Source organism: Tamandua tetradactyla (assembly GCF_023851605.1).
Source record: "Tamandua tetradactyla isolate mTamTet1 chromosome 22 unlocalized genomic scaffold, mTamTet1.pri SUPER_22_unloc_2, whole genome shotgun sequence".
Taxonomy (NCBI): Eukaryota; Metazoa; Chordata; class Mammalia; order Pilosa; family Myrmecophagidae; genus Tamandua; species Tamandua tetradactyla.
In genome coordinates, this window is record NW_027518252.1 from 158,128 (window position 1) to 185,982 (window position 27,855).

Consider the following 27,855-nt stretch of genomic DNA (forward strand, 5'->3'; position numbering starts at 1 on the left):
CTCAAATATGTTAGGAGAGCTTTTTGTATCTTCTATTACTCAATATATGTTTAATGAAGTTTGTAGAAGTAAGTTAAAGTTGAAATTTCAACCAACTAGAAACCTGTATAATTTTACACCTAAGTAGATAAGATGTCCACCAAGGAAGAGACAAATGCACTAATCACAATGAACTATGGGTCTCTGGTCCAAGTGTGGGAGGGAAGGATGTTAATTGAAATAACAGTGTTCAGGGGCTTATTATATCAGACATCTGGGATTGTTGCAGAAAACTTTTAATGAGCTTTTTGTGTCAAAGCTGAGTACCCAGCTTTGTTAAATAAATTCAAAATTAACATGAGTGGAAAGTTTCTTTAATCCCCTTGGAACTTGCAGTTAATTGGTTTCTTGATTTGCTAAAGGAAATCGGAAGGAAATTCTCAAGGATGATTAAGGGCCCTTTTTAGAAAACTCAAAAGACTCAAAGTTGTGTGGTCACCATGGTAATGCCTGCCAAAGAAGTGAGTCTCACGACAGTAAACTTAACTCCTAAATTATACATCAAGTCAGTTAACTGAAGCCTGCCTATGCTTGGTTTACAATAATTGTCACTTATATGATAATATTTTAACAATAAAACATTGTCTTCCACTGTCTGAAGATAAAGAATATAGTCAAATTGGATTAAATCAGAATAATGATTCCAATTTCAATAATCAAGATGGTACTGACAGTCCATGCAGAGATTTGTCAAGAGAGATACATAAAATGTCACCATTAAACTGCTAATTGTACAGTTATAGGAGGCAGGGCTCTGGGTAAAACTGTTTTTGACACCTTTACAGAATTTTTTGGAATTAAGTGGTAAAATGATATTAGCTGATTGAGATTAGATATCCTAGATACAGTGATTAAGGAAAGGGATTAGTTGAAGTCTTCAAATTTGCAATTTAAACACCATATAAAAGAGGAATAAGTTTCCTTGTGTGCCCTGAAAGAAAATCTTATTTTCTGTGGTTACAGACTTAAGATCTCTGAAAGCCAGACACAGAGTCTCATTGTGTGAGTAGCGGCTTTACAATATAAATTAAAATCTCAACTTGCAGTGTGTCTGACATTAAACCAAAGGGTTTGATTTGAAAGGAATGAGATCCTGAAATATGAGACGGGTTTATGTGTTAATGACAGCAAAGGGGATATGGAATTCCTGGAATCTGTTGAGCATTTACTAGATAGAACTATAATGGACTACCCTGAGAAAAGAACTTTCTGATTTCCAGCCTGCCTTGAGGAAACAGCTTTCTAGCCTCCAATCTGCCCAGAGGAGTCTGCAATTCAACCTCCACCAAAAGAGATTAGCCCTTCAGTACCTACTAAACATGTGACCACCTCCCCTAGGGAAACATCCCTCACAATTCTCTCTAGAGCATTTAATCCTGTTTCACCAATGAAATTGTAATGGAAGGTACTGAGGTAATTTTCTTGAAAGACACTTCTAATTTTTCATGACCCACCCCCACTATCCCTATTTTGTTCAAGACCTATAACTGTACTAAAGTGCCAACAGGCCCCAAAAGGGGAGGTACAAAATATGACCTACAAGGAAATTCACTATACTCAAAAAATCTGGTTGAGTTTTCCAATCTATATGGGACAGAAATCAGGGGAATATATGTAGGAATGAACATTAAAGGTGTATGATAATTGTGGAAGGAATATACAGTGGGATCAGGCTAAATATTTTATATGGGCCCAATAAACAGTCTGCATTCAATATTGTGGGATGAGGAATTAAAAAGGGCATCAAAAGTTTGTTTGGATGGTTGACTGAACATGGATCAAAAGCTGGCTGTCATTACATGAGGTTGAAGTGCCAGAACTGCCCTGGTGTAGTGTAGATTAGGGGATTTAGAGAGGTTGGAATGCTAGAGTAGATTTATCATGCCTGACCTGCTCATACACCCCAAGGATGTCCAGAGGGCACATCTTTCACCAGAACCTTGAGAAATAAATTCATGAGACTAGCTCAATCATCCCTAAAGAGCTCTGAAGTTGCCTTTCTCTGTAGGACAATTATTATTGTGGGAACTACTGTCATTGATCTGGGATGCTTAAACACAATAGGGATGATTGGATCCTGAGTTAGCAGAAGCACTGTGGCTACAGTTAATCACCATAGAGAAGGTAGGCATGGCCTCCATAATGAACAGTAGACTCAAAGCAGCAATCACGATATCTGAATAACAGAGACTTGTGGCATTGGCTAGTGGGATTTGGAATACCTAGAAGTAAAATAGATGGGCAATGTGTTAACTTCTTTTTTGAACTGTATAAGCAGAAGAATTCTAGGTCAAGTGAACAGAAATCTAACTTGAATTTCAAAAACAGAGTCATGGTCCTATAATCAGTTCCCAGACTTGACACTGTTTACCAGCCCAGTGTTCCTTGAATGAGGGGAAGGCCTTGGGGAAGGACCCTTTTACACTGCCCCAAATTTATACTGTTAAACTAACTCCCAGCATTCCACAAGGAGACCTTCAGCCTTATACCAGGGTGAATTTGCCTTGGCAAAAAGTAAATGATCAGATCAGTTCTGGAGTTCTAGAATGCATAATTGGAATCAACATACTCAGCAACTGGCAGAATCCCCACATTGGTTCTCTGACTCATGGAGTTAGGGCTATTATACTAAAAAAGGTCAAACAGAAGCACTAGCATTTCCCCTACTTAACAAAATAGTGAATCAGAAGCAGTACTGTATTCCTCGAGTGATTGCAGAGATTTGTGCCACTCTCAAGTATTTGAAGGCTCAGGATGGTGTACTAGTTTGTAAGCTGCTGGATTTCAATATACCAAAATTGACATGATTTTTATGAAGGGAATTTGTTAAGTTAGAATTTTTGCAGTTCTAAGGATATAAAAATGTCCAAACAAAGGCATATAGAGAAAGATACCTTAATTCAAGGAAGGTCCATGTGTCAGGAATACCTCCATGTGTCAGGAAATCATGTGGCTGGAATCTGCTGGTCAGTCCCTTGCTCCGGGGTTCTGTTTGCAGCATGTGCTTTTGTGGGAGTTACTTTGCTTCTCCATGGCTGGCTTTCATCTCTTGGTTTCCCATGTCTCTCTCCAGGTTCTGGCTTGCTTAACACCTCATAGTGACATTTGCTAGGCTCTAAGCATCTCCAAACATCCATGTCTCTGTTCTCCAAGTGTTGGCACCTTTGTCAGCTCTGCTCTGAAATTTCTGTGGGCTCTGCAACTTCTGAATTTCTTCAAAATATTCCCTCTTTTAAAGGATTCCAGTAAACTAATCAAGACCCACCTGGGATGGGCAGAATCACATCTCCATTTAATCAGAGATCACACCCAACTGCACATGCCACATCTCCGTGGAGATAATCTAATCAGATTTTAAATTTACATTGTTACATTAGGGTTAAAAGAAATGGCTGTCTCCACAAGATTGAATCACCATTAAAACATAGCTTTTCTAGGGTACCTATTTTCAAACCAGCACAAGTATTGATTCCCAACACATCCCCGTTCAGCAATCCTGTTTGATCTGTGCAGAAAAGAGGTGGGTCTTGGAGGATGACTGGATTGTCATAAACTTAATCAGGTGATGACTCCAATTGCAGCTGCTGTTGGAGATTTGGTATCATTGCTTGACCAAATCAGCTATTTGCCTTGTACCTACTATGCAGCTATTGATCTAGCAAATGCTTTTTCTAAATAACTGTCAGTAAGTAGTACTAGAACCAGTTTGCATTCAGCTTTTAAGGGCAGCAGTATACCTTCATGGCCCTACATCAGGGGTATATCAGTCTCCAGCCTTATGTCACAAATCTATCTTCAGGGACATTGATTGTTTCTCCCTCCCATAAGACATCACAGTGTTCCATTATTATTGATGTTTATTGGACCTAGTGACCAAGTAGTAGCAGCTATCCTAGACTGATTTGTAGGACATTTGCATGCCAGGGAATGGGAGATAAATGCCACAAAAATACACAGGCTTTCCACTTCATTAAAATTTCTATATGTCCAGTGATGTGGGACATGTTGATATATCCCTTCTAAGTGAAGGATGAGCTCATACATTTGGCCTTTCCAATGACCAAAAGGGAAGCATAGTGCCTAGTTGGCCTCTTTAGATTTTGGAGACCACATATTCCATATTTGGGTATGCTACTCTGGCCCATTTACCAAGTAACCAGAAAAAGTGCTAGTTTTGAGTGGGGATCAGAACAAGAGAAGGCTCTGTAGCAAGTCCAGGCTGCTGAGCAAGATGCTCTGCTACCTCATCCATATGATCCAGCATTTCTAATTGTGCTGGAAATGTCAGTGGCAAATAGGGGTGCTTTCTAGAGCTTTTGACAGGCCCCTATTGGAGAATCATAATTCAGACCCTCAGGATTTTGGAGCAAAGCCTTAATATCCACTGTAGATATCCATTCTCTTTTGAGAAATGACCTTTAGCCTGCTACTGGGCTTTAGCAGAGACTGAATGCTTAACCATGGGTGGCCAAGATACCATGAGACCTGAGTTGCCTGTCGTGAGCTGGGTGTCATCTTATCCACCAAGCCATAAAGTTGGGCATGCATAGCAACACTCAGTCATAAAATGGAAATGGTATATGAGAGTTAGGGCTTGAGCGGGTCCTCAAGGCACAAGTTAGTTACATGAGGAAGTGGCTAAAATGCCCATGGCACCCACTCCTGCCACATTATATTCTCTTTCCCACATCAGAGCTGTGGCCTTTTGGGCAGTCCCTAACAGTCAGTCGACTGAGGAAAAGAAAACGTGGGACTGGTTTACACATGGTTGTGAATGATATGCAGGGACCACCCAGAAGTCCTTCAGGTTATGTCTTTAAAGAAGGGCCATGAGGGGAAGTCCTCCCAGTGGGCAGAATTTATTCACCTACTCCTGAAATTGCCAAATGGGCTCATGAACAAAGTGGGCATGATGGTCAAGATGAAGGCTTTGAATGGGCTCAGCAACATGGACTTCCACTCACCAAAGCAGAACTGGCAATTGATTGCCATGGTTGAGTGCCCAATCTGTCAGCAGCAGAGACCTACACTCCATCCCTGATATGGCACCATTCCCCAAAGTGATCAGCCTGCTCCCTTGTGGCAGATTGATTACATTGGACCACTTCCATCATGGAAGAGGCAGCAATTTGTTCTAACTAGAATAGACACATTCTCTGGATATGAATTTGCCTCCCCTATACACAGTGCTTTTGCAAAAACTACAATCCATGGACTTATATAATGCCTTATCCACCATCATGATATTCCGCACAGCATTGTTTCTGATAAAGGAAACCACTTACAACAAATGAAGTGTGGGCAAAGGCACATGCTCATGGAATTTTCTGATCTTACCATTTTCCCTATAACCTAGAGGAAACTGGGTTGATGGAACAGTGGAATGGCCTTTTGAAGACCCAATTACAGTGCCAACTACATGGCAATATTTTGCAAGGTGGGACAGTGTTTTCCAAGAGGCTGTGTATGCTTGGAATCAGTGTCCACTGTATGATACTCTTTCTCCCATAGCCAGGATTCACAGATCCAAGAATCAAGGGGTGGAAATGAGAGCAGCATTACTCAGTACTGATCAACTAGGAAAATTTTTGCTTCCTTTCCCTGAAACCTTAAGCTCTGCTGTTCTGTAAGTCCTAGTTCCAAAAGCATGAGTGCTTCTTCAAGGAGACACAACAGTGATTCCACTGAACTGGAAGTTCAGACTGCTGTCTGGCCACAGGTCTTCTCATGCCACTGAATCAACAAGCATGAAAGAGAATTACTGTTCTGTCCTGGGTGAATGATCCTGACCATCATGGGGAAATAGGGTTGCAACTCCACAATGACTGTAAAGAAGAGTTTTCCTAGAATACAGGAGATCCCATAGGTTGTCTCTTATTACTGCCATGCCTGTGATTAAAGTCCAATGGTAAACTGCCACAACTCAGTCTGGGTAAGACTACCAATGGTGCAGAAGCTTCAGAAAAGAATGTTTGAGTCACACCACCTGGGAAAGAACCACAGCAAACTGAACTGCTTGCTAAGGGCAAAGAGAACATGGAATGACTAGAAGAAGCTAGTGATAAATATGAACAACAACCACATGGTCAGTTACAGAAATGAAGATTGTGATTATATGAATATTTCCTCCTTGTTTTCCTATGATTATGTTTACATTTGTACATAAGCAAATATCTTATCTTCCTGTTATTATGTGACATAAATCATTATCTTTCTCATTATATTATTTAACTTATAAGTTACAAAGTTTTAGAATGAATGTTACCTAAAGACGTGCACCCTATTCCATTGTGTGCAGAACAGTTGAGTACTGTTAGGTGAAACAAATGTCTGTTATTTTGTTCTATTTGGAAATGAGCATGTTTCAAGGTGACGTGTATAGCTGCCAAGTTCACAAGGGTTGGATTATGGTGGTCAGGTTCTAGTGTCAACTTGGCCAAGTGTTGATGTCCAGTAGTCTGGTCAGGCATGCACTGCCTTGACCATTGCTGCAAGGATATTTCATGGTTTATTAAATCATCAGTCAGTTGATTGCAGTATGTGGTGGATTACATCTGTAATCAACTAATGTCTGCCTCCCACAAGCAAGACAATACAATCAGTTGGAGACTTTCAAGGAAGGACTTTCTCACTGCTTTAGCCAATGAACCTCCTAAGTAGACATGAGTAAGACACCATTGCAGTGCATGATGTCTAACTTTAGGACCCATCATCAGAGCTGCCAGCTTCACAAATTGCTCAGTAGTCTCAGAAAGATGACAGAGCCAACAGAGAGCAAAGAGAACCATGAGAGGCCACAGCCAGAAACCTTTGGAGATGAAGAAGGAAAATGCCCCTGGGGAGCTTCATAAAACAAGAAACTTAGACAGCTAGCAGACATTGCCATGATCACGATGTGCCTTTCCAGTTGAGAGAGAAATCCTGAACTTCATTGGCTGTTCTTGAGTGAAGGTAACCTCTTATTGGTGCCTTAGTTTGGCCACTTTTATAGACTTGGTTTAATTGGGATATTTTCATGGCTTTAGAACTATAAACTTACAACTTAATAAATTCCCACTTTTAAAAGTCATTCCATTTCTGGCACGTTGCATTCTGGTCACTAGCAAACTAGAACAGTGCTCAACAGGTATTTGTGAAGAGAAAAATAAATGAAAAACCAAGATAATTTATGTGCTGCTATTAGGTGTGATAGATGACATACTAAGAGAAACAGAAGACATGGTCCCTGCCCATGGGGAACTTTAAAAAATGTTGAGATGTACATGGAGAGCAGCAAGCTGGGACCCACATAATTGATCCTGCTTTTTCACTGCATCTCATGCTAAGTTTCTGTTTCTTTGGTTCTTAAATGGGAATAATAAACAAATAGTATCTATCTCTAAGGCTCACTGTGAGGAATGTAGGGGATAATGAGGGTGGAAGTGTTTTCTAAATAAACAGAAGATATAAGATACAGTCACAAGGCAAAAATGACCTGAAATAAAAAGACCAAATTTTATCTTGGTCTTCTTAGCCTGTATGTTCTGTTTTTTTTTTTTTTTTGCCATTCCTCCCCCACACCAAAGGTATCAACCTTTAATCAGAGGTGTCACATTTTATGAGGTTGTCTGTTCTTTACTCCATAGGCTCTTGTAGAGATGTGGTAAGACATTGGTGGCTACCTTTGGAACCATTTGAGAAGAGTGTGTTACAAAAGTCTTCTCTCTTTTCCTGGTGTTTAGTTCTGTTGACCTTCTGGCACCTCAAGGCTCTATAGTAGGTTAGTGGACTCCCCCCATCTCAGAGTTACACTGAAAAAGTCAGTCTCAACTTCCCAGTGTGCTTGCCATTAACAAAGAATCACTTCCTTTTTAAGAGAAGGTTATTCTCCATCAGGAAAAAAGTAATTGCTAACCCTTCAGATGGTTTGCACAAATCATACAGAAACAAACCACAATTTTCTCAGAAACATGCAGAAACAAATGCTAGGTAAAGTATTTTTGGCTCATAAAATATTAACACTAACCTCCAACATTTATTAGTGCTCCTTAGTTTACCTGGAACTTTCATATCCATTTTCTTCAGTTCTTACAATCACACTTGGAAGTAGTTTGTACTGTTGTCTTTTTTGTATGGATGAGGAAAGTGGGACTGCTAAGAAGATCTCACAGCTAAAAACACAATAGGATCACCCTTAAAACAAGCAAGAGAAACATTGAGATGCTTTTAGAATGCATCTCACTCACACACAACAGCTAGAATGTTCACAGTATGAGTGTATGTGTTTTTGTAAGTGAGCCCTGCAGTTGTCACTTGAGGATTCCTGAGAACACTTTTCCCTCCTTCAGCATGGCTCCCTTTGCAGCTGTTAAGTAAGGGCTGCATTGCTGGGTTGTTAGTTATGCATGTGTTGCTCTCAGTCAGCTGAATGAGAACCTCAGCCAGGAACCCAGCTGTGCTGGTTTGAAAGGGTTATGCACCCCAGAAAATCCATGGTTTAATTCTAATCCCATCCTGTGGCGCAACCTTTCTTTTAATCCCTATTCAGCACAATAGGCTGGTAACTTGATTAGATTGTCTCCACAGAGATGTGGCCCCACCCATTCCAGGTGGGTATTGATTAGTTTACTAAAATCCTTTATAAGAGGAAACACTTTGGGGAAAGCTTCAGAATGACAGAGCCAGGAGGCTGAGAGACAATGCAGCCAGGGACCCTTGGAAATAGAGAAGGAAAACACCCCTGGGGGAGTTTCATAAAACAAGAAGCCTGGAGAGAAAGCTAGCAGAAGTCACCATGTTCACCACATGCCTTTCCAGTTGAGAGAAAAAGTCTGAACTTCACTGGCCCTTCTTGAGTGAAAATAACCTCTTATTGGTACCTTAATTTGGACATTTTTATAGACTTTCTTCAATTGGTACATTTTCAGAGCCAAATAACTGTAAACTTGCAACTTAATAAATTGTCTTCTAAAAGCTGTTCCATAATGGCATATCATATTCCAGCAGCCAGCAAACTGGAACACCAGCTTTTATTACAAGTCTTGTACCTCCTTGTACAAGAGGACTTAGGGTTTTCTAGATAAAGAGAATTAACAGGGAACACTCGCAAATATAAAATTTATAAAAGTGTCTCACATGACCATGGGAACACAGAGTCCAAACTCCACAAGGCAGGTTGTGAAGCTGATGATTCCAATGGAGGGTCTGAATGAACTACACAGGAGAGACTCACCAGCCAAAGCAGGAAGAGAACCTGTCTCTTCTGAATCCTCCTTAAAAGGCTTCCAGTGATTAGATTAAGCACCACTCATTGCAGAAGACATGCCCCTTGGCTGATTACAAATGGAATCAGCTGTGGATGCAGCTGATGTGATTATGATTTAATTCTATGAAATGTCCTCACTGCAACAGACAGACCATCACTTCCCCAACCAAACAAACAGGTACCACCACTTGGCCAAGTTGACACATCAACCTGACCATGACACTCCTGTAAAATACAGAAGGATTTTTTTTCCTTTGTTGGATTCTCTCCTTGTTCACAATAACAGTCTCTAGACGTGACTTCTGGGTTTGTGCCATTTTCTTCTAGAAAACTAATGCCTTGGCAATACAGAGCCCCCACTATCTGATTCTACTTATTTTAGTTTACATTCTTAGCGGTTCCTTTTTTCTCATGTATAGGCTTCTCTTCCTGCTGAACTTGAAATCCTTTTGAGTTATTTTCTAAAAATCTATTGAGCTGCCCCAGCATCTTCAACTCCATATTCATGGCCTTAGTCCATATCTTTGCCATCTGCCTCTAGACACAGTCAAGTGAGGAGTCTGGAAGGGTGTCCTGGCCTACATTCTCACCAGGAGTTCACATTTATCTTCCTAGAACACAAGTCTGACCATGTCAGCCTGGCATAGATGTTCCTCAGTGACTCCATGACAAATCCATACATCTCAGAGGGACCACCAAGAACTTCATCATTTGACCTCCCCCATCACCCCTTCAGCAACATACTTGCAACTGTTTTTTATGCTCCAAGCACACCAATGGACACACTATTGCCCAAATCTGCCACACTCTTCCACTGTTCCTTACCTTTGCTCATGCCAGTGCATCTCCTTGGAGTGCTTCAGCTTCTCTCCTTTATTAGGCACACTTCCATTATTTTTTCAAGGCTTAATCCTGGAGGCTTTTCTGATATCCTTAGTTAGAATGAATTCTCTCTTCTTTGTATCTGCATGGGTTTTATATGTATATTCATTCATTCATTCATTCATTATTATGTTGATTGCATTATCAGTTCCTTACTAACTGCTGAGTAACTATCAAGCCATGCTAATTCCAAGGAAGAGTGAGGGTTGTTAAGGAAATGTGTGATGTATACAAAATACCATCTGTGCTAGTTTGAAATTGTTGTGTATCCCATAAAAGCCATGCTCTTTAATCCTTATTCAGTATTGCCAGGTGGGATTTTTAAATTATTTCCATGGAAATATGTCTCACACATTCAAGGTGGGGTTGCTCACTGGAACCCTTTAAGAGGGAACCATTTTGAAAAAGCTTTGAACCAACAGAGCCCACACACCAAGAGACCACTGGAAAAGCAGAGGGAAAATTACCCTGGGGAAGCCTTATGGAATGAGTAGGGAAAGCTAACAGATGTCTCCAAGTTCCATCCCAGTTGAGAGAGAAACCCAATCTCCATTGGCCCTTTCTTTGGAATTACGGTATCTTTTGTTGGATGCCTTAATTTGGACATTTTCTTGGCCTTAGAACTACAAATTGCAATTTAACAAATTATCCTTTAAAAAAATGTTCCATTTCTAATATACTGCATTCTGGCATCTTACAAGCCAAAACACTATCCTTACTCTTAGAGAACATTGGATAATTGGGACGCGAGACACATTAATCAATAATTTAACTAGAGTGTCCTGCATGCTTTGATGAAGTTGCAAATGAAGGGCTATGGGATTATGGAGAAGGTAGAAGGCTAAATTTGCTTAAATCCTTCATAGAAGAGGAGGTACTTAAGTGGGGCTTTTAATTTACTCATCAATATTTGTTAAAGACCTGCTAGTTGCCAGGGACATTCATCTATGAGTTAGATGCAGGTGACACAGAATAAGCAATAAAGTATTTGAGAATTGGAGAAAAAGGATGGAGAGAAAGTAATTCCAGCAAAGTGTGGAATATAGATAAATGCATAAGATTGGGAAGATCATGAAAGGGAGATGAGCTTATGTGTGTCTGGAGCTCAGCACTGGAGAAGTGAGGAGAAATAAAGTTTGTTTGGTTCCCACCAGTGAATATTTGTGTATGTCTTGATATTGTCACATATTAATGGGTCCCACAGATAGTTATGCAGGCTTTTCTCTTCCCTTATACCCTGAGATTCTTGTGGGCAGAGGTCATAAGGCCTAAATCTTCAAGACCTAGTGCATTGCTTGGAATCTAGTAGGAGCTCAAATTATCATTGTTGAATTAGTAACTGTATCTGTACATCTGTCTATTAAGAGATTTATATTGCACCTTTGAGATTTTTTTATGTTTGGCTACTATTCCTCTTAAGCTTATATGTTTAATGGGACCTGTCTAGTCCTAACTTGCAGACAGCACCTTTAGGGCTGATTGACCAAGAATACAAGCTACTTAAGGCAGACTGAGACAACCAACCGAGTCTGCATCATGATTGAGGGGAACTAAGCTGTGCCTTTGGGAACAAAAGGCTGAGTAACAAGACTAACTATTACTGCTAACTCTCAAACATGAAGCTACATAGCAGAAAGTTGAGCTGATGTGGGGGAGTGATGTGTAGTTCAGGAGTTTGGGACCAACTTCATGACCAAGGAAAAAGTGATGAAGCTCCTGGCCTGTGGCACCTGAAGAGTGGTATAGTAAATTAAAAGAAGGCTCATTGCTCAACCATCTATCAACTATTTTGAGAGTTTTATTTGCTTTTGAAATGATTTCTGGATATAATCAGTAATCTGTAGATCCATACCAAATTGATCCCTTGGGATGTTCCAGATCCATTATTCTTACTTATCAAGTTGAATGCAGTGATTTTTGTTATTTCCACTAAGCAACAGAATTGTTTTTTAGCAAAAATGTTTGGACTCAAAGTAGAAAACAAGAAGATGCAATGAAAACCTTCAAAGTTTGGTGGAGAACATTCTTCATCACAAGTCTTAGAGGAGCCCTAGAATTCTGTAGAGCTTAGTTTGAAAAACACAGTTGAAAAGGTCACGGTCAGTTCTCATCCTTGAAAACTTATATTTAAAATCCAAGCCTGAGGTTGGGATGTTGTCTTCCCTCCCATGAACTCACAAAAGTTAAAGTATTAAAAAATGATTAAAAAATTCCATTGCTGAATAGGAATTAAGGCAATTCTGGGTGATTTCTTCAGAAAGAAATAGGGAATTTGAGTTTTGTGTCATATGTTTTTAGTATTTTTTCACATTAGCTATCCCCTTACCAAAAGCATGGTGTTTCCTCTTCAAACTGGAATGGATGTGGCATGGAAAGTAGATCACCACAGAGACTGAGGGCTTCCTTGTCCATTGTGTTGTGCACACATTTGATAATGTGGTCTATTCCATTTGTGAGTGGGATGATTTTGTGAAGAGTTTGTGTAGAACGGACCAGGGAAGAGAGCCAACAAGTGAATAGAATTGATCTAGTCAGTTGGGGAGTTCCAAGCAGCCTCTTCTTGGTGTTTGCATAGCAGCAAAGCTTGGAATCTTTGGGCTATACTCACCTACTTCCCCAGAAGACTTGAAAATAAGAGAAAGGGGAAAGACCACATTATTTCTCCTGGAGGATCCTTACAGAGCTCCATTTGCCTTATTCCATTGCTGGAGACCCACATGAATGTGGAGTTCAACTATTGACTTGATTTTCATAATGGACAGACACTGGACTAATTTACCTTTATATATTTATTTCTGACTTTTAAAGAGAGCAGAAATTCTGAATTTAGGACCCATGTATTCCAGATTTAGGTTGCAGTATAAACCTTATTAGCTATGTGATTTTTAATTTTTAACATGGATTCTGGTACCTCAGATTCCTTCTAGGAAATCTGAGGATTTCTTTGACATCTATTTTAGTTTATAAGCTGTGAGAATGCAATGAAACAACTTTTAAAAGGGGAATTTCTTAATTACAATTTCTAAGGCTGTGAAAATGTCCAAATTAAGGTAAGGTATAAAAATGTCCAAATTAGGGCATCCAGGAAAAGATAGCTTGGTTCAAGAAAGCTGATGACATTCAGGGTTCCTCTCTCAGCTGGAAAGAAACATGACAAGATCTGCTGGCTTTCTCCCTGGGAATATTCAATGGCTTCCCTGTGGCTCTTATCTGTTCTGTTGGCTCTGTCAGTTCTGGTGGCTCTGTTCATTCTAAAGTTCTTCCAAAATGGCTCCCTATTAAGAGATTCCATTAAACAACCCCACATTGAATGGGTAGAGACAGATCTCCATGGAAACCATGGAAACCATAGTGCATAATTGGGTAGGATGACATCTTCATGGAAACAACAAAAACCCTACCCAGGAATATTGAATGAAAATTCAAGAACATGACTTTACTGGGGTGCATAATAGCTTCAAACTGGCACACCACCAAAACAGTAAAATAAGTGAGACATAGTCTTCATCCTCAAGGAATTCCACATTTTTCAGTGAAATAAAAATCACCAGAAATGGTTATTTCACCCTAGTTGTGGAATGGGAGGATTCAAATAGAAAATAAGACTTGATTTGAATCTTGAGGGATAAATCAGTTTTGTAAATGAGTAAGTAGAAAAAAGAACATTTTCAGAAAGATGCATCAGCATGTGTATAAGCATAGATGTGAAAGAAAATTTACAGTATATTCCAGGATCTAAGGAAGATTGAAGCATGGGGAGCATGCCATGGAGAAACATAAGAGAAGTGACAGAAGAAGAACAGACCAGACAAGGGGGACCTTGCAGTTTATTAAGTATTTTGGACTTTATGTTGACAGCATTATAAAGTCTTTGAAATAGTTTAAACAGAAGAAAGAGATGAACACTTAATCATATTAAAAAGACCACTTTGGTAACAGGTAGAGCTGGGTTGGCAAATTATATATAGCCCACAGACCAAATCCGGCAGGTTCTTGTTTTTTGTAAATGGAATTTTATTGGAATATAGTCACATACATTAATTTATATGTTGTCTATGGTTCCTTTTGCCTTACAATGTTAGGGTTGTGTAGTGGTGACATAGACCCTGTGCTTATAAAGGCTAAAATATTTATAATCTGATCCTTCATAGGAAAAAGTGTTTGCTAACTTCTGATGTAGAGGATGGAACGCAAAGTCTTGAAAGTGGGAACTCTTAGGAAATGATCCCTGTTCTAGTTTGCTAGCTGCCAGAATGCAACACACCAGAGACAGATTGGCTTTTAATAAAAGGGGATTAATTTTGTTGGTTCTTCAGAGGAAAGGCAGCTAATTTTCCACTGAGGTTCTTTCTTAAGTGGAAGGCACAGGATGGTCTCTGCTGGTATTCTATCTAGGCCCCTGGGTTCCAACAACTTTCCCTGGGGTGACTTCTTTCTGCATCTCCAAAGGCCTGGGCTGAGCTGCTAGTGTCAAAATGAGGAATGCCGAACTGCTTAGCTGTGCTACATTGCGTTCTCTCATTTAAGCACCAGCCAATTAAGTCAAACGTCTCTCATTGCAGCAGACATGCCTCCTAGCTGACTGCAGATGTAATTAGCAACAGATGAGGTTTACATACCATTGGCTTATGTCTGCAGCAACAAGACTAGGTATGCTCACCTGGCCAAGTTGACAACTGAATCTAACTAACACAATCCCCAAACTATATAATCCATGACAAGATTCAGTACTAAGTACAAGAAGTGGAGATAGATAAAAGGCTTCAAGAAAAGGAGAAATAACAAGACTTTGTGACTAATTAGATGTGGAGAGAGAATGGCCAGGGGATTTTAGGATGACTCCAAGTTTCTAGCTTGGGCAATTGAATGAGATGAAAAAGATTATTTCAGTTTGGACCTGTTCTGCTGGGACATCCAAGTGGAGGTGGTAGATGGAAATCAGGGTCAGAGGATGAAAAAAGTGATCTTCTCTGGGCATGAAGGTTTGGGAGTTGTCAGTATTTTGATGCACAGATTATTTTGGGCAATGTGTAGAATGGGAAGAGAGAAGATGATCAATGGAAGGATTCTCAAAGGAAGAAGAATCTAGAAAGAAAATGCTGAAGGAGGTGTCAGAAGGGAGAAGGAAAACCAGGAGAGTATTTTTTGAGTAAAGAGACAATGTGAAATGAGCCACCAGTGTTTCAAGTAGAGCATGGCAGTGGGCAGTAGGTAGGGGCAGGAGGGAAAAGGGGGGAAGAGGAATTTGAGGCAGCCTCAGATGTGCAAAGCTAGGAAGAAATAGCCATTACTTATTGCTTGTTTATGTGCCAGAATTTGTGCTAAGTGCTTTATGTTTGTGAGGTCATTTCATCTGTATAACAGCCTCTCAAGGTAGAAATACTTATCCTCACTTTACTCATAAAAAACTGAAGTTATACTGCTAGGAAATTGAAAACTTAGCAGTAAAATTATCAAACCTTCTCCTTGAATCCTATGTCAGGAAACACATCAGCTGTTCCACATCCAGTGGCTCCTCACAAACATCAACTTTTGTCAAAGTCCACTTACAATGTCACATCTTCTGGGGTGACTTCCCATTCCTTTTTTCCCATCCCCTGCTGGGTCACCATGGTATAGTCCTGAGACAGACTTGTATTGGGTCAATAGCATAGGCTCTGGTGTCTGACTGCTTAGTTTCAAATTCCAGTTCCATCACTTTTAAGCTATGCAATCTCATCACTCAACTGCTTTAACCTTTGTTTCATCTCTTATGAAATCAAGGTATCTAGTTCCATCATGTAGGCTAGTGATTCATGTAAAACACACAGAATAGGGCCAAGTGAAAAGCGAAAACTTAAGAATAATAATTCTTGAATCGTACTTGGAATATGCCAGGTGCTGTTCTAAGTACTTTGTATGTATTAATAGTTAGTTCTAGCAACATATTCCTAATGAAAGAATTATTTATCCCTGTTTTACAAATAAGGAATTCTGGTATGATGTAACTAAATAACTGGCTGAAGGTCACATAGCTCAAATAAGTGTTTGACAGTATTGCTATTCCATCTTTCTTAGTTCCCCAGATGCTATGACAAATACCACATACACAATAGATTTGCTTAAACAATGGGAATTTATTTTCTTGTGGTTTTGGAGGCTAGAAGGCTGGCTACCTCCTTGGGTTGATAATGTCCTGGTGGGCTGGCAATTCTTGAGGTTCCTCAAGCTTTTCTGTCACATGGTGATGTCCTCTTCATTCTCTTCCTGGTTCCTGTTGACTTCTACCTTCTACTCTTCCCTGTGGCTTTCTCCATAAGAAATCCAGTAATAGGATTAATACCCATTCTGACTCATTTGAGCCAAACCTTAACTAAAAAAATCATCTCCAAAAGACTCTATTTACAATGGGTTTGCACCCAAAGGAATGCAGGTTAATATTAAGAACATGGTTGTTTGTCTTTTTTTTTCAGGAGTACAGAACTCATCCTGCCACATCATCCCTGGTCCCATCAGAGTCATTGTTTATTCTCCTGTTCATCCCTTAGTCCCAGCACTCATTGCATTTCACTGTTGTTCATTGTATATTTGCTTATTCTTGCACATGAGTGAGCATGGACTGCCTTCTTCCCCTCTGTGCTCCTAGTACCAAACATGGTGTCTCAAACTTCATAGAAACTGATACTCAACAAATATTTTGCAAAAGAATCAATGAATGAACAATTGAATTTTGTATGCACAGTAAGTACATCAAATCTTATATGGGAGTCACTCCACTGGACTCTTGAAACTTTCCTTTATCAGGCGTCTAGTATTTAGTAAGTTTGTTTTGGTCCTAAAGAATTACCACTCTTTAACTCAACAGTAAATCCCCTGGAGGCATTGTTATTGGGGAACAGGACTCAGGTCCCCAGGGAGGTTGATCCGTGATTCTGATACTCTTTCAGAAACTTCCAGAGTGTATATATATGGAGCGTGTGAACCCAGGCCTGCTGCTTCTCAGGTATATTTCTCCCTACTCACCTTGACTCCACTCCAAAATGGCTTCTGGCTCTTCAAAAATAAGTTCTTTTTCTTCCCTGTGGATGACACCTTGTAGCACTATAGATCTCAGAAAAAAGTCAGAGGCCCTCATGGCCCCTTCAAAGGTAGAGTCCAGTGTACTCTTGTATGGGTTTCACACTTAAGCCCCTCCCAAGGCACCACTCAGTATTCCCATTCTACTGATTTGGGTGAGAAATTTCTGTCCTTAGCCTCTATTACAACATAGGATCATAATCTCAGAACCAGATGACTGATCACAGCCTATTTACCTCTTGGTGGTGTGGTTTTTAAGATCATGTCTCCAACTTGTGGACATATAATTTCTTCTGGAAGACATCTGGGTATGGTCGCAAGTCACTAAAGAGGGGGCATGGACAAGTGAGAAAGGAAGATAGACCGGAATTTATCCTTAGGGTTCTAACCTAAATGTAGGCACTCTTAACTAATTCTTCTGATGGACAAAAGCACTGACTGAATAATCTAATCACACTCGGCAATGTGAACATAGGTAAATGATTTAAATATCTCTGAGACTCATCCTCACAATGTATAAAATAGCCTCCTTAAAAAGGAATGGTGCATGGTGGACCACAGTGGCTAAACAGGCAGAGTTCTCACCTGCCGTGCTGGAGACCCAGTGGCTGCCCATGCAAAAAAAAAAAGAAAGAAAGAAATGGTGCAATAAGAGGAAATATATAGTAAATACTTCATAAAGAATGTTCTAAACTTTAGGGTTTCAACTGTATACAGCTTATTGTGAACATTTATAGAGTGGTCTCTCACCCATCCATCCATCAGTATATGTATGTTTGTATATATGTATGTCTGTGTATATGAATGTATGTGCATATGAATGTATGTATGTATCTATCTCATCTCTCTATTTTCTACTATCTCACCTCCTATCCATGCATCCATGCATCCATCCATCCATCCACACATCCATCCACCCATCCATCTATTCATCCATCCCTCCATCCCTCCATTTGTTGAATGGATAAACATTCTTATGCCACAGTTTCTTCTTTTGTGAAATGGGACAATGCTTGTACTTAACAAACTCATAGGGTTGTTGTGAGTTTTAAATGTGTTAATATCTGGACAGTTTTTCAAAAAGTGCCCAGTACATAATAGGCAAACAATAATTATTATTGAGGCAGAGATCTCTGTCTTTTCTGTTTACTGCTTATCTTCAATGCCTAGAACCACAATATGCTTGGTATGGAATTTCACAAACAAACAAACAAAAAACCCACAACAAAAACATATTGTAGGCAATGTCCTCCTTTTCACTAGCAGAGTCAAGATTTGGGTCCCAGTGCCAATAAAGATGTGATAGAGGATCCCCCAGTGAATGCTTGGGCAGATTCCTCTTGATCCAGACAACCTGTGTCCCCCAAATTTCCCTTTCCACATAATAAGCTAGCTACCTTTTAGAGCTGGAAAATACAATCTCAGTGGCACAGTTCTCAACAAATCTAAATGCACATTTTGGCAAGCACTAATGTAGAGTTTCACTGCAGTAGTGGCTGCTATCCACATGAAAGCTACTTGTGATGAGTGGGCTCTTTCTGACCTTTCATATAGCCTGGGCAATCACCCCAAGTCAAGGATCTATATGGGATGTGGTTGACTCTCCCATGGTTCTGAGTCTGTAGTCCAAGTTCCTTGTCTTTGAAGCTAGGAAGCACATACCGTGGTCTTTGGTGATCCATTCTCTCTCTGTTAATTCCAAAGAATTCAAAGGGTACTTTCTGTGATCCCTGCCTCACTGAAGGATGATTTATAGCCACTGAGGGCTATGATTTGGGAATATTGGTAATGTGTGGGTGCAGATTCCTTAAACTAATAATCAAATCAAATAGCTTCTAGGTTGCAGCAAGAATAGCAGTTGTTTCCCACTCATCCAGCCAAAAAGCATAATGATCCATCCTGCACACATTTAGCGAAGGGTTTAAAGAAAAGAGTATGGACCTTAAATCATACTGTCATGGTCAGTTTCATGTGACAACTTGGCCAGGTGGTGGTACCTGTTTGTCTAGTTGGCCAAGTGCTGGCCTGTCTGTTTCTCTGAGGACATTTCATGGAATTAAATCATGATCATGTTGGCTGCATCTACAGCTGATTCCATTTGTAATCAGCCAAGGGCAGTGTCTTCAGTAGAGTAACATTTAAACTAATCAATGAAGGATTTTAAGGAGGATTCAGAAGAGACACTCTCTCTTCCTGCTTCAACTGGCAAGCCTCTCCTGTGGAGTTTGTCCAGATCTTCCATGGGAGTCATCAGCTTCACAGCCTTCCCTACAGATTTTGGACACTACATTCCCATGGTTACATGAGATACTTTTATAAATTTTTTATTTATGGATATTTCTGTTGATTCTGTTTCTCTAGAGAAACCTAATACAGCTTGGTACCAGGAGTGGTTCTTAAGAAACAGAATCTTAAAAATGAGTTTTTATGATAGGTTTTCTATTTTAAAAATGAGTTTTTGTGATAGGTTTTTTACTCTCACTGAACTCAAAGACTCTAAGGACTCTGACTCCCATAATCAGAATGATACTTCTAATCAATGGGGTGAGTTGGCAAAAGAGATAGTCAAAATATTACCATTTGATTCTTCTGAGTCTTGTATGATGCCAGGCTCTGGGGGATAATGTTTTTGACATCTTTATAGAGTTTTGTGGAGAGTGGAGGTACAGAGATGTTGGCTGGTTGTTGTTAGAGGCACTGTATGCATTAAAAAGCCTGCCCTGAAGAGTTGGCCACCCAATCTCCACTTGAAAGGATTAGCCCTACAGTGATTAATCTTATTTCACCAGATGAAGCTGCAAATGAATGCTCTGAAGCAAATGGCTTGGAAGATACTTCTAATTCCTTTCATGATCCACCCCCACTACTCCTCATATCTTACAGCCCTTTAACTAAAGTCCCAACAGGCCCAAAAAGGTGAGGTACAAAGTATCACCCATGAAGAGGTACATTATACTCCAAAAGAACTGTGTGAGTTTTCCAATTTATATAGACAGAAATCAGGGGAATATGTGTGGCAATGGATTTTTATAAAACTTTTTTTATTAATTAAAAAATTAACAAACAAAACATTAAGATATCATTCCATTCTACATATACAATAAGTAATTATTAATATCATCATATAGTTGCATATTCATCATTTCTTAGAACATTTGCATTGATTTAGAAAAAGAAATAAAAAGACAACAGAAAAAGAAATAAAACAATAATAGAGAAAAAAAAGATTGTACATACCATACCCCTTACCCCTCGCTTTCATTTACCACTAGCATTTCAAACTAAATTTATTTTAACATTTGTTCCCCCTATTATTTATTTTTATTCCATGTGTTCTACTCTTCTGTTGATATAGTAGCTAAAAGAAGCATCAGACACAAGGTTTTCACATTCACAGTCTCATTGTGAGAGCTAAATCATTGTTCAATCATCATCAAGAAACATGGCTACTGGAACACAGCTCTACATTTTCAGGCAGTTCCCTCCAACCTCTCCACTACATCTTGAACAACAAGGTGATATCTACTTAATGCGTAAGAATAACCTCCAGGATAACCTCTCGACTCTGTTTGGAATCTCTCAGTCATTGACGCCTAGTCTCATTTCACTCTTCCCCTTTTGGTTGAGAAGGTTCTCTCAATCCCTTGATGTTAATTCTCAGCTCATTCTAGGGTTTTTCTCAGTCCCTTGATGCTGAGTCTCAGCTCACTCCAGGATTTCTGTCCCATGTTGCTAGGAAGGTCCACACCCCTGGGAATCATGTCCCATGCAGAGAGGGGGAGGGTGGTGAGACTGCTCATCATGTTGGCTGGAGAGAGAGGCCACATCTGAGCAACAAAAGAGGCTCTCTTGGGGGTGACTCTTAGGCCTAAATTTTAAGTAGATTTGACCTATCCTTTGTGGGGTTAAGTTTCATATGAACAAATCCCAAGACTGGGGGCTCAGCCTATAGCTTTGGTTGTCCACACTGCTTGTGAGAATATCAAGAATTCAACTTGGGGAAGTTGAATTTCTCCCCACTCTCACCATTCCCCGAAGGGGGCTTGCAAATACTTTTCCAGTCACTGATCAAATCACTCTGGGATTCATCAGGGCATCACTCTGGACAAACCAACAAAATCTCATGTCCTACTGAGATCCAAGTACTTGTGACCTTCAATCAAACTATCTATATGAGTTATGTTAGGAAATGCTCTAGTCAAAATATAAATTTTGTAACAAATAAACATTTTTTGCTTTAGTCTCACATGTAAGGTGACATTTTAAAGTATTAATTATCATCTATTTTCAGCACCCTGAAATAATGACATTCCTTTGTTCTTCCTCATGCAAAAACATTTTTAAAATTTGTACATTGTACATTTCACTATTATTATCAGCAATGGATTTTAAGGGTGTGGGATAATGTTGGGAGGAATATAAAGCTGGATCATGCTGAATATATTAATTGGGTCCACTAAGCAGATATTCTGCATTCAATGTTATAGTTTAAGGGATTAGAAAAAACATTAACAGTTTGTTTGTATGGTTGTCTGAAACATGGATCAAAAGGTGGCTGACATTACTTGAGGTTGCAATGCCAGAACTGCCCTGGCATAAAGTAGATGAGGGGATCCAGAGGTTATAAGGAGATTGGAATGTTAGAGTGGATATATCATGCAAAGCCTGCTCTTACACCCCAGGAATGTCTGGTGATGCAACTTTTACCAGAACTGTGAGAAATAAATTTGTGAAGAGCTCTGTAGCTGCACTTCTCTGTAGGTCAGATTTTACTGTGGTAACTGCCGTCACTGTGCTGGAATTCTTAAACATAATGGGGTTGACCAGATCCCAAGTTGGGAGAAGCCAGTTGGCAGCACTTAATTGCTGAAAACAGGGTGGATGTGGCTACATTAATAGACAGTAGACTCAAAGCAAGAGTCAAAATAGTTTTTTGGAGAATGAGAGATTCAGAGAGAGCAGAACAATGTAGCCCTGAGATGCAGAGACTCCATGAGCCAGCATCCTTTGGAGATGAAGAAGGAAAACGCCTCCTGGGGAGCTTCATGAAACCAGAAGCCAAGAGAGAAAGCTAGCAGATGACGATGTCATGTTCGCCATGTGCCCTTCCAGCTGAGAGAGAAGTCCTGATTGTGTTCGCCACATGCCTTCTCATTGAGAGAGAGACCCTGAACTTCATCAGCCTTCTTGAACCAAGATGTAGATTATGCTTTTTCAGACGTAGAAGAGAAAGCTGACAGATGATCAAGGAAGGCTTGAAAAATCTACTTTCCTGCCCTCTAGGTCTTCCTAGACTCAGAAGATGGCTACTCTAGGTATTGATACTTGGTGGCAAATCCTGATATTGAAAACTCCAAGCCAATAAGAACTGGCTGTGTGCATTATTTACAGACACTGATTTCTCAGGCTTCTGAAAACACAAAGAAACTGAATTTTGAACAGTGGAAATACACACAAAGGTCTTGATCACTGGTTGGAGTCCAAACTTGAGAAGGAGGCCACAGAGATGCATATTAAATACACCTTTTGAATAAAAATGAAATAAAGCAGAATATTCCAAATGAAAAGATATTTTCCTGAATGCCCCAACAATATATCAAGCTTGGCCATTCAAAACTCAGCTCAACACCACTTAATGTAGAGTTTCTCGAGAACAAATCAAAAGAAGCACAGGAAGGTAAACCCAGAAGTGGCAAGGAGGCGGCAGGAGACAACTGTATTGGAGAGACAAAATCGAGATAAGGAAAGTCAAGATGTTTCACCCACTGCTTATCAGGAAAATGAGGATGGCAATAGTTATGAAGTATGCTACACAATCATTAATCACAGTCATCGGAGATCCTCCCTGAGCTCCAATGATAATGGCTATGAAAACATTGATGCCACCACAAAGAGAGTGAGGCAAGTTAGAGATGGGTCAGAAACGGAATATGCCCTTCTGAGGACAGCTTGTTTTCCTAGGCCCTCTTCCAGCATCCATGAACATGATTATGAACTTGTGTGTCCTTACTAGAAACCCTCATGTGGCCTCATTATCTTCCACATAACAAAGATGATCCAGAATGAGGGACTCTGGGGGTCTCTTTCTCTCTCGGTGGTTCATGAATCACCTTCTGGCCAGAGGTTAAAATTCATGCCATTTTGCTATATTGTTTTGGTTAAATATGAAACATGACATCCCTGTTGATGGTGTTAAACCATGTAAATTTATGTTATAATGACATGGATCATTCTTTATCTCTTGTTTGTAAGGGTTGAGGACATGGATAAGGTGGAAAACTTTCCAAGGACTTTAAGCATCCACAGATATATGTTCTAGAATGCTGTACTCCCCACCCTGCTATCCCAATAGACAAAACAGTATTTCTGTTCCTACTTAATTCATTTTTGAAGTGTAATCTACTCAAGGAATTTCTTAAAAATATAAAACTGGTGGGTGGTCAGACCTTTTGATAACCTGACGTTTACTTCAATTTTGCCGCTTCCATGTACTGGGGATTCTTCCTTGTAAACTTGTGGTAATAACACAAGTATCAATATGTTCTTTTGGTATTGGTCCCAGAGGTGTAGCTGTGATGTCATAAAACAAAATGAAACAAATCAGGTGTAGTTGCCCATCTTTGCCTTTCACAGGAAGTATATTCAACACATTTGATGATTTTGTTAAAAGATTACTATTTTAAAAATGGAAAATAAACGTAGCTTAACAACTTTATTTGTAGCATACCAGGATATGTAACCTGTAACTAGTAACTGCTACAAAAAAGTAGATGCATATTGTCTGGACTTCAAATTTCAGCAAAACGATGAATAATCAATCTTTAAAAATTTTTATTTCCAAAGCATTTAAAAATAATATGCCAACTTCCCAATCAGGATGCAGTGATCTTACTTGACAAGCTATTCATGATATATATATTCTATGTCATTAAAATATACTGATATTTTGGTCAATGACAATTATTGGTCAGAAAATTATTTTTATCTAAATTTTTTTAATACAAGTTTTGATTCTATACCCTTGGAAAATTCTTGTAGTGTGTTGTGGCGATTTCAATGTGCAAAAGAAGAACTTAATAGAAATCTTGTGATTCTAGAAAATCCACAGTCAGAAATATCCCAATCTTGTACAAATCAGTTTTAGGAGATGAGAACTTTTTTTCTCTACATCAGCTTTTATAGTTATTTAATATATAACAAATATTTCACATTTGAAAAGACTGTGCAATTTTACTTTGCTTAACAACCTGTAACTATAGCAGAAGGGACAAAGGACTAATGAACAGTATTTTTCATTATTTGGAGTCCAAACGTCTAAATTTGACCTGTTTGTTAATTATAAGCCATGGGCAGGTCACATAATCTTTCTGAGATTCAGTTTCTCAACTAAGAAGAATTAGAAATTCAACTCTTATGAGGTTGGGAGAGCAATAGAATCGCTATTGTAAAAATACGTTTTAAACTCTATGCTGCTTTCTAAAGGCCAGTTTATTTTTACTATGCATGTAAATGTTTGCAATTTTTATATTTATGTTTTAATCAACTTTACTGAGTTATAATTACATACAACTAAATGCAAAACACCTTAAGGGTCCACTTAGATGAGTTTTGTCAAATGTGTGCACACACGCAATCACCACTCATCAACATACAGAATTTTTCTTTCACCTCAGGAAGTTCCATCATGCTCTTTTCAGTCCGTTCCACCAGTCCTAGCAACCAGTGCTCTGCTTTGTATAGCTACAGATTAGGTCAGTTGTTCACATCTTTTTATTGTTGAATGATACATAATTTCATGTGTTTACCCTAATTTGTCAATCAAAACATGTTGATGGGCAGGTGGGGTAATTACAGCTTTTGGCATTATGAGTAAAACTAGTATGATGATTTTAGAATATTCTGAGTTATATTGCAAGTGTATGCTTAACTTCATAAGAAAATGACAAACTGATCTCCTAAGTGATTGCGCCATTTTACATGCATACCAGCAATGTATGAAAGTTGCAATTATTTAATATTATCACCAACATAATTGTTAAATTTGGGCTATGCTAATATCTTAATTAAAGCCATTCTAATGGATGTGCAATGATAAGATAACATTACAATTAGATTTGCAGCTCCCTGATGATTTATGTGCTTTTTATACTATGTGTTTATTGTGTAATCATACTTTTCTGTGAATTGTCCATATCATTTGCCCATTTTTAAATTAGGTTGCTTGTCATCTTGTTACTGAGTTGTAACAGTTCTCATCTACACTGAATGCAATTCCTTTGTTATACATATAAATGTACAGTATGTAATATGCCCCATTCTGTACCTAGCCTTTTCATTTTCTTAAGAATGTCTTCAGAAAAAGTGGTTTAAAATATTGATGAAGTTCAACTTATCCATTTTTTTTGTACTGTATTTAAGAAATTTTTGAGAAAGTTATCTCCAGATCTTACTTCTGAAAGTTGTAGAGCTTCCATTTAGCTTTTAGGTCTATGATTCATATTGAGTTAATATTTACATATTGTCTGAAGTAACGGTGCAAGTTCACATTTTTTCCATACTGATGTTCCATTGTTCCAATAACATTTGCTGAAAAGATTTTCTTCTCTTCTTTAAATTTCCCCAACATCCTTGTTGAAATCAACTGACAATGTTTGCATATGTCTACTTATATACTCTGTATTTTGTATATATTTATGCAAATCCCACGTTGTCTTGAATTTTGTATTTTATATGTTTTGAGATCAGGCAGTTTTAGTCTTCCCAGTCAGTTCTTTTTCAAAGTTGTATTGACTCTTCTAGGTAATTTTTATTTTCATATACATTTTAGAATCAGCTTCCAAGTTCCTACAACTACTCATGTGGATTTTATTGGATTGTGTTGAATCTGTAGATCATTGTGGTTCCACTAGCCCTGGACAATATCATTTTCCCTCTGGACCAAAGCTGATGGAACAGACTTTGTCTGAAACACCATGTTGGCCAGCATTGCGGAGGGAAAGAGGGGCATGGGTGCTCTTTAAGTTTCTACTGGAAACAATGCATGTCATTTACACTCACATTCCATCTTCTAAAACAAGTAATATAGCCACACTTGAGTTAAATAGAGTGGGTGTGGATAATCCTACTTCATGGAATGCAATAGAAGGGACAATGTTTATGGGTGAGCTATTATGTAAAATACCACAACATAGTTTTATTCATTAAGATTATCCTCTGCTCAAACATTAAGGCTTCCCAAGTCAATAGGTCAAGCCCTTGTCTTGAGACTTGCTCTTACAAAGCTTATTTCTGTAGTGGAGAAGCTGTGCTTACCTATAGTTGTACCTAAGAGTTACTTCCAGAAACCCCTTTTGTTGCTCAGATGTGGCTTCTTGCTCTCTAAGCACAACTCTGCAAGGAAAATCATTACCCTCTCCCTTAGGTGGTACATGACATCCAGGGGTGAAAGTCTCCCTAGCAACATGGGACGTGACTCCCAGGATGAGACTGGCCCTGGCACAGTGGGATCAGCAATGCCTACCTGACCAAAAGGGGGAAAGAAATGTAACAAAATAAGGCATCAGTGGCTAAGAGAGTTCAAATAGAGTCAAGAAGTTATTCTGAAGGCTACTTTTATACAAGCTTCAACTAGATATTGCTAATATCATATAGTTGCCAACCCCCAACCTAAACCATTCCTGTCAACCCTAAAGAAAACCTAGGTCTCTAACTGAGATTCTATAAAAGGCTCATGTACCAAGATTACTTTCCAGAAACCTACAACCTCCATATGGTTCCTAGGCCAGGTAAGTCCTGAAGTCCAGAGGCGCAACCCTCTCCAAGATTAACTAGTTCCATCCCCCTATTCCATACTGTCAACACCCCTTTCCGACATGAAAAACTTAGAATAGGCAGAGCCCAAATACCTTTAAAGATTGGGAGAAAGGTAAAGGGATAAAGAGGAGTTATAACATAGAAGATAGGGTTCAAGAAATGAGTATGACTGCTGAGTCATTACATTGATATTTCTCTGCATCTCCAGCTCAGAACAGCTAGAAGGAAAATCCTGAAATTGTGGAAATATAACCCATACCAAACTCTGAAATCTGCTCTATAACAGCTTGTTACAATGTACTTAGAAATTTATTGCTTTTTTGTATATATGCTATGTTTCACAAACAAAAATATTAAAAAATTGGGGTTTCCTACCAAAATGTAATCTAGTAATATATACAATGCAATCAATATACTGAAAACTAAATAATTATTTTTAATGGCTGCCTACTATTTCATTGTGTGAAATTAAGACATAATTTGTTTGTCCAATCAAATTTGGATTGATTAAGACTATAACTTTTTCTTTGTTATAAGCCAAACTGCAAGGAAATTTTGCAATTATTTCCTGGAATCAATGTCAGTAGTGGGTAACTTAGAAAAGTATATTTTCAATGATCAATTAGTTAATTTAAGGGTAATCAATATCTTCATAATGTTGAGAGTTCACATTCCAGAACAATATCTTGCAGTTTTATTTTTCATGCTCTATTCTGGAGTTGTCAGTTTTATGTATATTCTTCATGTGTATCATGAACGTTGTTAAAAAATTATTTCTATACATTTTCAGGTTCTTGTGTTTATGAATTATAAATATAAAT

At 38.9% G+C, this 27,855-nt stretch overlaps 1 protein-coding gene and 1 pseudogene across 1 annotated transcript in view; both read left to right on the plus strand.

The window, feature by feature from the left end:
* Positions 1-27,855, plus strand: part of LOC143672943 (uncharacterized) — a 247,171-nt gene that overhangs the window by 121,230 nt on the left and 98,086 nt on the right. The gene's annotated exons all lie outside the window — the stretch shown is intronic.
* LOC143672949 (germinal center-associated signaling and motility-like protein pseudogene) lies at positions 480-27,470 on the plus strand (annotated as a pseudogene).